The sequence below is a fragment of the Lepidochelys olivacea genome, assembly GCF_965140295.1.
Source record: "Lepidochelys olivacea isolate rLepOli2 genome assembly, chromosome: 6".
Classification (NCBI taxonomy): domain Eukaryota; kingdom Metazoa; phylum Chordata; order Testudines; family Cheloniidae; genus Lepidochelys; species Lepidochelys olivacea.
In genome coordinates this window covers 111,939,365-111,952,092 of record NC_140416.1, presented here as the reverse complement: position 1 = coordinate 111,952,092, position 12,728 = coordinate 111,939,365, and positions in this window count along the sequence as shown.

The window sequence follows — 12,728 nt, the reverse complement described above, 5'->3', positions numbered from 1 at the left end:
ATGGGGCGCATATGTGAGTGAAATCACTGGGAAGGTTTTTCCAGAGAAATAAGATGTAAATAGTTAGTTATTTAGCTTTTGTTTATATCAGTGCTTCTCTTAAGTACATGACCAAAAAGGTAATACCATATATGTTAGCCATCACTGTACATGTATTACTAGAATGTTGAATGTATTCTCACTTCACAGTACAGTCACTGTATTGATAATAAATGCAACAACATTATTATTGTAATCATTTTTTGATTATGAAAACTACAATACAATATTGCTTGAAAGGTTGGGGTAACCCTAACTTTCTGATGAAGCTGATGTAGCTGCAACTTCAGTTAGGGGGGGAGAACTTTTTTTTTAAGAGACATTGGTACTGGCCAATGACTAATCACCATTGTAATTCTGCATATTGTATTTTCACATATTCACTCACACATCTTTATCCCAGTTTCTTTATATTATTTTTTTGTTCCCACCTATTCAATTTAGTAGGGTCTAAGTAAATGCATCAGAAGAAAAAACTGGAATGTACTAGAGTGTATTTGGTGAGTCCAAAGTCATATCTTGCTAAATTAACACATTCTTCATCCCCTCCTCCTCGAGTTCTCAACTGTCCCAAAGGAGAATTCCACACATACTGCAGTCACCAATACAAAGTCCATCATTTCTCAACAGTTTCCACACAGAGGTACTGGACAACCCATATTATTTCAGGACAAGCTGGACTTCGTTGGGGCTTCTTTAAGTTGTGTCTGGCTGCTCACACAGCCCCAAGGGACCATTCAAGTTGCTTTCTTCAGTGATCCCTGGCTGATGGAATGGCCATAGGCAGGGGCGCACAGCTTAGAACAGAGCTAAGGAAGAGTATCATGGACAGACCAGAGAATCAGAAATGATGACCACTGTGATGCTGGAAAAAAAAGGACATCCTGCTTTACAGCAATTCAAATAGAAGGAGACAATGATCTCAAGGCTTATTTCAAGCTCACAGAGAATTATAGTTAACAATAAATACATTAAAAATACTCCCAGGGTTGTATGCACTCTCTTAGCCCCACAAAATGAAATGCTCTAAGCAGCCCCCATGGGAATTGAATAGCACTACACATGTGAGACTGTTAGAAAGCAGAGAGTGAAATCCTTGAAAATGCAGTATAGAATCATAGAATATCAGGGTTGGACTCATCTAGTCCAACCCCCTTCTCAAAGCAAGACCAATCCCCAACCAAATCATCCCAGCCAGGGCTTTGTCAAGCCTGACCTTAAAAACTTCTAAGGAAGGAGATTCCACCACCTCCCTAGGTAACGCATTCCAGTGTTTCACCACCCTCCTAGTGAAAAAGTTTTTCCTAGTATCCAACCTAAACCTTCTCCACTGCAACTTGAGACCTTTACTCCTCGTTCTGTCATCTGCTACCACTGAGAATAGTCGAGAAGATCCATCCTCTTTGGAACCCCCTTTCAGATAGTTGAAAGCAGTTATCAAATCCCCCCTCATTCTTCTCTTCAGCAGACTAAATAATCCCAGTTCCCTCAGCCTCTCCTCATAAGTCATGTGTTCCAGTCCCCTAATCATTTTTGTTGCCCTCCGCTGGACGTTTTCCAATTTTTCCACATCCTTCTTGTAGTGTGGGGTCCAAAACTGGACACAGTACTCCAGATGAGGCCTCACCAATGTCGAATAGAGGGGAACGATCACGTCCCTCAATCTGCTGGCAATGCCCCTACATACACATCCCAAAATGCCATTGGCCTTCTTGGCAACAAGGGCAAACTGTTGGCTCATATCCAGCTTCTCATCCACTGTAAGGTCCTTTTCTGCAGAATTGCTGCCTAGCCATTTGGTCCCTAGTCTGTAGCAGTGCATGGGATTCTTCCATCCTAAGTGCAGGACTCTGCATTTGTCCTTGTTGAACCTCATCAGATTTCTTTTGGCCCAATCCTCTAATTTGTCTAGGTCCCTCTGTATCCTATCCCTACCCTCCAGCGTATCTACCTCTCCTCCCAGTTTAGTGTCATCTGCAAACTTGCTGAGGGTGCAATCCACACCATCCTCCAGATCATTTATGAAGATATTGAACAAAACCAGCCCCAGGACCGACCCTTGGGGCACTCCACTTGATACCGGCTGCCAACTAGACAAGGAGCCATTGATCACTACCCGTTCAACCCGACGATCTAGCCAGCTTTCTATCCACCTTATCATCCATTCATCCAGCCCATACTTCTTTAACTTACTGGCAAGAATACTGTGGGAGACCATGTCAAAAGCTTTGCTAAAGTCAAGGAACAACACATCCACCTCTTTCCCCTCATCCACAGAGCCAGTTATCTCGTCATAGAAGGCAATTAGATTAGTCAGGCATGACTTGCCCTTGGTGAATCCATGCTGACTGTTCCTGATCACTTTCCTCTCCTCTAAGTGCTTCAGAATTGATTCCTTGAGGACCTGCTCCATGATTTTTCCAGGGCCTGACGTGAGGCTGAGTGGCCTGTAGTTCCCAGAATCCTTCTTCTTCCCTTTTTTAAAGATGGGCACTACATTAGAATCATAGAATCATAGAATATCAGGGTTGGAAGGGACCCCAGAAGGTCATCTAGTCCAACCCGCTGCTCGAAGCAGGACCAATTCCCAGTTAAATCATCCTAGCCAGGGCTTTGTCAAGCCTGACCTTAAAAACCTCTAAGGAAGGAGATTCTACCACCTCCCTAGGTAACGCATTCCAGTGTTTCACCACCCTCATAGTGAAAAAGTTTTTCCTAATATCCAATCTAAACCTCCCCCACTGCAACTTGAGACCATTACTCCTCGTTCTGTCATCTGCTACCATTGAGAACAGTCTAGAGCCATCCTCTTTGGAACCCCCTTTCAGGTAGTTGAAAGCAGCTATCAAATCCCCCTCATTCTTCTCTTCTGCAGACTAAACAATCCCAGCTCCCTCAGCCTCTCCTCATAAGTCATGTGTTCTAGACCCCTAATCATTTTTGTTGCCCTTCGCTGGACTCTCTCCAATTTATCCACATCCTTCTTGTAGTGTGGGGCCCAAAACTGGACACAGTACTCCAGATGAGGCCTCACCAATGTCGAATAGAGGGGAACGATCACGTCCCTCAATCTGCTCACTATGCCCCTACTTATACATCCCAAAATGCCATTGGCCTTCTTGGCAACAAGGGCACACATTAGCCTTTTTCCAGTCATCGGGACTTCCCTGGATCTCCATGAGTTTTCAGAGATAATGGGCAATGGCTCTGCAATCGCATCCGCCAACTCCTTTAGCACTCTCGGATGCCGCGCATCTGTCCCCATGGACTTGTGCTTGTCCAGCTTTTCTAAACAGTCCCAAACCACTTCTTTCTTCCCAGAGGGCTGGTCACCTCCTCCCCATGCTATGCTGCCCAGTGCTGCCTTGTTTGTGAAGACAGAGGCAAAAAAAGCATTGAGTACATTAGCTTTTTCCACATCCTCTGTCATTAGGTTGCCTCCCTCATTTAGTAAGGGGCCCACACTTTCCTTGACTTTCTTCTTGTTGCAAACATACCTGAAGAAACCCTTCTTGTTACTCTTAACATCTCTTGCTAGCTGCACCTCCAGGTGTGATTTGGCCTTCCTGATTTCACTCCTTCGTGCCCGAGCAATATTTTTATACTCTTCCCTGGTCATTTGTCCAATCTTCCACTTCTTGTAAGCTTCTTTTTTGTGTTTAAGGTCAGCAAGGATTTCACTGTTAAGCCAAGCTGGTCGCCTGCCATATTTACTATTCTTTCTACACATCGAGATGGTTTGTCCCTGTAACCTCAATAAGGATTCTTTAAAATACAGCCAGCTCTCCTGGACTCCTTTCCCATTCATGTTATTCTCCCAGGGGATCTTGCCCATCAGATCCCTGAGGTTGTCAAAGTCTGCTTTTCTGAAGTCCAGGGTCTGTATTCTGCTGCTCTCCTTTCTTCCCTGTGTCAGGATCCTGAACTCGACCATCTCATGGTCACTGCCTCCCAGGTTCCCATCCACTTTTGCTTCCCCTACTAATTCTTCCCAGTTTGTGAGCAGCAGGTCAAGAAGAGCTCTGCCCCTAGTTGATTCCTCCAGCACTTGGACCAAGAAATTATCCCCTACACTTTCCAAAAACTTCCTAGATTGTCTGTGCGCCGCTGTATTGCTCTCCCAGCAGATATCGGGGTGATTGAAGTCTCCCATGAGAATCAGGGCCTGCGATCTAGTAACTTCCGTTAGTTGCTGGAAGAAAGCCTCGTCCACCTCATTCCCCTGGTCCGGTGGTCTATAGCAGACTCCCACCACGACATCACCTTTATTGCTCACGCTTCTAAACTTAATCCAGAGACACTCAGGTTTTTCTGCAGTTTCATACCGGAGCTCTGAGCAGTCATACTGCTCTCTTACATACAGTGTAACTCCCCCACCTTTTCTGCCCTGCCCGTTCTACCTGAATAGTTTATATCTATCCATGACAGTACTCCAGTCATGTGAGTTATCCCACCAAGTCTCTGTTATTCCAATCATATCATAATTTCTTGACTGTGCCAGGACTTCCAGTTCTCCCTGTTTGTTTCCCAGGCTTCTTGCATTTGTACATAGGCACTCGAGATAACTTGCTGTTTGTCCTGCTTTCTTAGTGTGAGGCAGAAAGCCCTCCCCTTTCGCATTCTCCTGCTCGTGCTTCCTCCCAGTATCCCATGCCCCCACTTACCTCAGGGCTTTGGTCTCCTTCCCTTGGTGAACCTAGTTTAAAGCCCTCATCACTAGGTTAGCCAGCCTGCTTCCGAAGATGCTCTTCTGTCTCTTCGTTGGGTGGAGCCCATCTTTTTGCCTAGCACTCCTCCTTCTTGGAACACCATCCCATGGTCCCATCGTGAATCCTAGCTCCTGGCAAGCAGCAGACTTCTCGGTTTTTCCAGTCGGGGCAGCAGATAGATGACTCAGTCCCCCTGAGAAGAGAGTCCCCGACCACCACCACCCGCCTCCTTCTCTTGGGAGCAGTGGTCGTGGAACCCCCATCCCTAGGACAGTGCATCTCATGCCTTCCAATCAGCGGAGTCTCCTTTTGTTCCCTTCCCTCAGATGTATCATCTAGTCCACTCTCCGCATTAGTACCTGTGGAGAGAACATGAAAATGGTTGCTTACCTGTATCTGCGCTGCTGGTACATGGATGCTCCCCTTTCTTCTTCTGGAGGTCACATGCTGCCAAATTTCTTCACCGTCCTCCTGTCCCCACTGCGCAGCCTGCTCTGAATCTTCAGAACATTGTGCCCATAGAAGCATATCCTGATGTCTGTTCAGGAAATCTTCAGTTTCTCTTATGCAACGCAGGGTCGATACCTGTTGCTCCAGACCTTGAACCATCTCTTCCAATATGAGGCAGTACTGGCTGCATAGCAAAAATGAATATATTGGATTGGAGAAGAATAGTCGTGAAGCGTAAAGAAAAGAAAAGCCCACAGAGAGTCTCGACAAAAAGAAAATGGAGGATTTGAGAGAAAGCAGTTAGATTAATGTGACAGTCTAAAGGAGACTGAAAATGGGGATGGCCAGCATAAGAGTTCATTAGGCAGTGTACAGAAGAGGGGCACAAACCTAGAGAACAGAAAGATATTGTCTAAACAATAAAGAGGCAAAAGAGATTGTCCTTCCCATCAGGAAGGTTTGAGAAGGCTGTTTCAGCTCCAGTGCGAGCTGCATACTGATTCCGACTCTACAGTTGTTATTAAAATCATGGTCTTTTTCAGTTATTATCTGAAAGACCCCAAAAAGTTCTTGGCAAAACAAGAGAAAATGCAATCTGCCCTGAAGAACGTACAATCTTGATTTGACACCCCACAGTGAATGAGAGTCATAAACACACAGAAAAGAGAAGAGAGAGGAAATGGGTGTCTCTCCCAAAAGATCACACAGTCACTCAGTAAGACATGCACAGATCTGTATGGTTTGATTATTTGTGCTGTTTTAATGGTTTAACCTTACCCCCCGACTTCTCGTAGGTGAGGCAGCAGAAATTAATATTTAGGTGGGCTTCGAATGAGGCCATGAAGAGGTTTGGGGCAGGTATCCTAGCCCTCAGGGGCTGCCTGCAGGAAAACATGGAGATATTTGGAATGTCAAGGCTGACATTATTGACAGGTGGGAAGTTTTCACAACACCAGTGCAACATCAACCCCTGCATGAATTATTATTTATAGTAGAGGCCCTCGAAGCGCCAGCTGCAATAATGGCCGTGGCCCCACTGTTCCAAGCACTGCACATACACATCGTGAGTGACACTTCTTGCCCTGAGGAGATCACAGTCTAAATGGAGAGGGTAGGCAAAGGGTGGGAGAAACGATTATTATCCTCACCTCCATCTCACCAATGGGGGACTCAGGCAGAGATTAAGGGCCCAATTTTCTTTTTACACCAAGGTCACTCTACCCTGCTTTTGCATGGCAAAGGAGCCTTAGTGTAAACGAGACCCAGGCCCGATGTGATGTGTCAAAGATCACATAGGGAGTGCATGGCAGAGCTGCAAAACAAACCCAGATCCACTGAGACCCAAGCCACTAATCACAAAACCGTCTTTCCTCTTGGCTAAAAAGCAGAGTACAAAAGCTAAACCCTGGTAAGGCACTGGCAATGCTGGCAGAGAAAAGGGTAGTGCCTTCTCTAGAACATCCGCCGTTGTCATTGGCACTTCCGTCATTAAATGAATCTGCAGCCTCAGCAGCCTTTGGGAGCCCTCGCCGCTAAATAGCTGCGCTGGCAAAAGACTCTCACTTCTTTCTGGGAGTTGCTGAACAGTTGTGCCCCATCCCACTACACACAGTTCTGGCAAGAGTGAGATATGCAGTCATGGCCTTCAAGCTTGAGTAGTAAAGCAACTTCTGTCTAGAAATGAAGCAACACCCTTAAAAAGCTTGTGTACAAAGCACAGGAACTTTTCTGGTTAGCAACGCCGGTGGCTGTGAACATATCATCCTGGTGACTCTGCTTTCTGCACTGGTTCCCCAGTGAAGAGAATCCAGTTCAAGGTCTGCCCTGATATTTCAAATCATCCAGAGATTGGCCCAAGAGATCTCTTCTTTCTTTCTGACCGTGACTTCCTACAACAGTTCGATTCAGCTGGCACAATAAAACTGATAACCAATAGGGGCAGGTTCACAAGTAAAAGAGACAGTTTTCCTGTTCTTATTTCTGCTAATCCAATAAAAATAATGTATTTCAAGGAATTAAAATTTAGTTTTGGGTGCCACCTAGTGGAGCAAATACAGGGGATAAAATACTCTTGTCTATTAAACCTATGGCCCAGGGGTGGGCAAACTTTTTGGCCCGAGGGCCACATTGGGGAAAAGAAATTGTATGGCAGGCTACGAATGCTCACAAAATTGGGGTTGGGGTTATGGTGCTTGAGGGGGTGCAGGCTCTGGGGTGGGGCTGGGGATGAGGAGTTTGGGGTGTAGGAAGGTGCTCTGGGCTGGGACCGAGGGGTTCGGAGGGAGGGAGGGAGGGAGAAGGATCAGGACTGGGGCAGGGGTGTGGGAAGGGGTGCAGGTTTTGGCTGGGGGTGTGGACTCTGGGGTGGGGCTGGGGATGAGAGGTTTGGGGTGCAGGAGGGTGCTCCAGGCTGCGATCGAGTGGTTTGTAGAATGGGAGGGGGATCAGGGCTGGGGCAGAGGGTTGGGGCGTGTGGAGAGGCTCAGGGCTTCAGGCTTCGGGTGGCGCTTACCTCAAGCAGCTCCCGGAAGCAGTGGCACGTCCCTTCTCCGGCTCCTATGCGGTGGCGCGGCCAGGCGTCTCTGCATGCTGCCCCATCCGCAGGCACTCCCATTGGTGCGCTGGAGGGGGCCATTGGAGCACGTAGGAGCTGGATCAGTGCCATGCTGCGGCTTCTGAGAGCCGCATGGTGCATCCCCCAACCCAGCGCCCTGGCCAGAGCGGGGCCAAGGCACTGGTGCAGTCTCCGACCCAGCACCCCAGCTGGAGCGGGGCTGAGCCATGTGGTGCATCCTCCGACCCAGTCCTCCCGCCAAAGCGGGGCTGAGCCACATGGTGCAGCTTGTGGGCCAGCTTAAAACAGCTTGCAGGCTGTATTTTGCCCACCCCTGCTATGGACCCACATCTTCAAAGGAGCTCTTCTCCTTTTAAGGGAGGAAGGGAAGTTCAGTAAAAAAAACCTCAGCGCCCAGAAGCTCCCATTCAGAAAGCTGGTGCTGAGCACTTTTGAAAACCAGGCCAATAGAGAATTCAGCATAGTTGCTCCTACGCGCGCCAGACCTGCATCTGTCCCATGGTCAAATGCAGTGGTTGGCTAGGGAAAACAAAACACATCTGCAATGTGACAGCATTTGAGAGTTAGAGCTCAGGGAAGCCAATGAAGTCTGGTATCTGCTTTGTGAGAAACGTATGACCCAGTGATAAATGAAATGCAGTTTCAGGGGTTAAAATGAACAAACAGAAAAGAAGAATGCGTGGTTCAGCAAAAATTAAAAGGAAATGGAGGAACGCAAGCCCAAATATGAAATATATTACATCAAAACCAGAGCAGGTGCAGCTTCAACAGCCACGCTTCACTCCCCCAAACTGTTAAATCCAGAAGAAACTGCATCCCTTCCCTTCCACATGTTAAAACTGGTGTATTCCAGTACAATTGTGTAGCTCAAAAGATAGGTTTACAGGCAGACAATGCCCTAGAAATATTTTAAAATAGAGTAAGAAACAGCAGCGAGAGGTGATGTATAAGTCACATCAATAGTGACCATTCCAGCAAGAGGCAAAGAAAAGCATCTTTTCAGTATAGTGAAGATTTCTCCAGAATTGTTAAGATGACTGTTCTCAATATGCTCATAGATAACTGCAGCAGTAGTAGCAGCAAAAGTTGGAGTGAAACCTGGTTGAAGTCGTTTATCTGTTTGTCTCTTATTTTCTAAGGAATCTACATAAATTTTTACATGACACTAAAGCTTCCTCACATTTATTAAACACAAACCTGTATTTCAAAATAAAGTTGTATAGAAAAATGAGTGCCTTCAAGGTTACTCGATGGCCCAGAGGGTTGGGTAATGAGTTATGGAGCGCTTCACCTTCAAGCATCTGATTGAAAGTGACTGGAAAATGTACCATGCAATGCTGTTTGGTAGCTTATCTGAAATGAGTTAGGGGTCTCATTCTTGTGCAAGTGGAAGAGCGTTTACACAAAAACCACCATCATAACTGGTCCCTTTGTTGGCATTATCAGCAGAGGCCAAGGCCTGAATAGCAATGGAAAATGAACTACCTTGCGAACTCTCCAGGGCTTTTTGGGGAAGCCTCTCATTGTCTCTGTCCAGGCAGTGCCTTGTCTGTGGTTAGAGGACTTCAGTTTCCTGGGCTCTCAATCAGCACAAACACTAAGGGTATGTCTACACTACGGAATAAGGTCGAATTTATAGAAGTCGGTTTTTTAGAAATCAGTTTTATATATTCAAGTGTGTGTGTCCCCACAGAAAATGCTCTAAGTGCATTAAGTGCATTAACTCGGCGGAGCGCTTCCACAGTACAGAGGCTAGAGTCGACTTCCGGAGCATTGCACTGTGGGTAGCTATCCCACAGTTCCCGCAGTCTCCGCTGCCCATTGGAATTCTGGGTTGAGATCCCAATGCCTGATGGGGCTAAAACATTGTCGCGGGTGGTTCTGGGTACATATCGTCAGGCCCCCCTTCCCTCCCTCCCTCCGTGAAAGCAAGGGCAGACAATCGTTTCGCGCCTTTTTCCTGAGTTACCTGTGCAGACGCCATACCACGGCAAGCATGGAGCCCGCTCAGGTAACCGTCACCGTATGTCTCCTGGGTGCTGGCAGACGCGGTACAGCATTGCTACACAGTAGCAGCAACCCATTGCCTTCTGGCAGCAGACGGTGCGCGATACGACTGGTAGCCGTCATCGTCGTGTCCGAGGTGCTCCTGGCCACGTCGGCTGGGAGCGCCTGGGCAGACATGGGCGCAGGGACTAAATTTGGAGTGACTTGACCAGGTCATTCTCTTTAGTCCTGCAGTCAGTCCTATTGAACCGTCTTATGGTGAGCAGGCAGGTGATACGGATTGCTAGCAGTCGTACTGTACCATCTTCTGCAGGGCAGGCAAGAGATGAGGATGGCTAGCAGTCGTATTGTACCATCTTCTGCCGAGCAGCTATGAGATGTGGACGGCACGCAGTCCTTCTGAACCGTCTGCTGCCAGCCAAAAATGTAAAAGATAGATGGAGTGGATCAAAACAAGAAATAGACCAGATTTGTTTTGTACTCATTTGCTTCCCCCCCCTCCCCTGTCTAGAGGACTCATTCCTCTAGGTCACACTGTAGTCACTCACAGAGAAGGTGCAGCAAGGTAAATCTAGCCATTTTATCAATCTGAGGCCAGACTAACCTCCTTGTTCCAATAAGAACAATAACTTAGGTGCACCATTTCTTATTGGAACCCTCCGTGAAGTCCTGCCTGAAATACTCCTTGATGTAAAGCCACCCCCTTTGTTGATTTTAGCTCCCTGAAGCCAACCCTGTAAGCCATGTCATCTGTCGCCCCTCCCTCCGTCAGAGCAACGGCAGACAATCGTTCCGCGCCTTTTTTCTGTGTGGACGCCATACCAAGGCAAGCATGGAGGCCGCTCAGTTCACTTTGGCAATTAGGAGCACATTCAACACCACACGCATTATCCAGCAGTATATGCAGCACCAGAATCTGGCAAAGCGATACCGGGCGAGGAGGCAACGTCAGCGCGGTCATGTGAGTGATCAGGACATGGACACAGATTTCTCTGAAAGCATGGGCCCTGCCAATGCATGCATCATGGTGCTAATGGGGCAGGTTCATGCTGTGGAATGCCGATTCTGGGCTCGGGAAACAAGCACAGACTGGTGGGACCGCATAGTGTTGCAGGTCTGGGACGATTCCCAGTGGCTGCGAAACTTTCGCATGCGTAAGGGCACTTTCATGGAACTTTGTGACTTGCTTTCCCCTGCCCTGAAGCGCATGAATACCAAGATGAGAGCAGCCCTCACAATTGAGAAGCGAGTGGCGATAGCCCTGTGGAAGCTTGCAACGCCAGACAGCTACCGGTCAGTTGGGAATCAATTTGGAGTGGGCAAATCTACTGTTGGGGCTGCTGTGATGCAAGTAGCCCACGCAATCAAAGATCTGCTGATATCAAGGGTAGTGACCCTGGGAAATGTGCAGGTCATAGTGGATGGCTTTGCTGCAATGGGATTCCCTAACTGTGGTGGGGCCATAGACGGAACCCATATCCCTATCTTGGCACCGGAGCACCAAGCCGGCGAGTACATAAACCGCAAGGGATACTTTTCAATAGTGCTGCAAGCTCTGGTGGATCACAAGGGACGTTTCACCAACATCAACGTGGGATGCCGGGAAAGGTACATGATGCTCGCATCTTCAGGAGCTCTGGTCTGTTTCAAAAGCTGCAGGAAGGGACTTTATTCCCAGACCAGAAAATAACTGTTGGGGATGTTGAATTGCCTATATGTATCCTTGGGGACCCAGCCTACCCCTTAATGCCATGGCTCATGAAGCCGTACACAGGCAGCCTGGACAGTAGTCGGGAGCTGTTCAGCTACAGGCTGAGCAAGTGCAGAATGGTGATAGAATGTGCATTTGGACGTTTAAAGGCGCACTGGCGCAGTTTACTGACTTGTTTAGACCTCAGCGAAACCAATATTCCCATTGTTATTACTGCTTGCTGTGTGCTCCACAATATCTGTGAGAGTAAGGGGGAGACGTTTATGGCGGGGTGGGAGGTTGAGGCAAATCGCCTGGCTGCTGGTTACGCGCAGCCAGACACCAGGGCAGTTAGAAGAGCACAGGAGGGCGCGGTACGCATCAGAGAAGCTTTGAAAACCAGTTTCATGACTGGCCAGGCTACGGTGTGAAAGTTCTGTTTGTTTCTCCTTGATGAAACCCCCTGCCCCTTGGTTCACTCTACTTCCCTGTAAGCTAACCACCCGCCCCTCCTTCCTTCGATCACCGCTTGCAGAGGCAATAAAGTCATTGTTGCTTCACATTCATGCATTCTTTATTCATTCATCACACAAATAGGGGGATGACTACCAAGGTAGCCCAGGAGGGGTGGTGGAGGAGGGAAGGAAAATGCCACACAGCACTTTAAAAGTTTACAACTTTAAAATTTATTGAATGCCAGCCTTCTTTTTTTTGGGCAATCCTCTGTGGCGGTGTGGCTGGTTGGCCGGTGGCCCCCCCCCACTGCGTTCTTGGGCGTCTGGGTGAGGAGGCTATGGAACTTGGGGAGGAGGGCGGTTGGTTACACAGGGGCTGCAGTGGCAGTCTGTGCTCCAGCTGCCTTTGCTGCAGCTCAACCATACACTGGAGCATACTGGTTTGGTCCTGCAGCAGCCTCAGCATTGAATCCTGCCTCCTCTCATCACGCTGCCGCCACATTTGAGCTTCAACCCTGTCTTCAGCCCGCCACTTACTCTCTTCAGCCCGCCACCTCTCCTTCCGGTCATTTTGTGCTTTTCTGCACTCTGACATTATTTGCCTCCACGCATTCGTCTGTGCTCTGTCAGTGTGGGAGGACAGCATGAGCTCGGAGAACATTTCATCTCGAGTGTGTTTTTTTTTCTTTCTAATCTTCACTAGCCTCTGGGAAGGAGAAGATCCTGTGATCCTTGAAACACATGCAGCTGGTGGAGAAAAAAAAAGGGACAGCGATATTTAAAAAGACACATTTTATAAAACA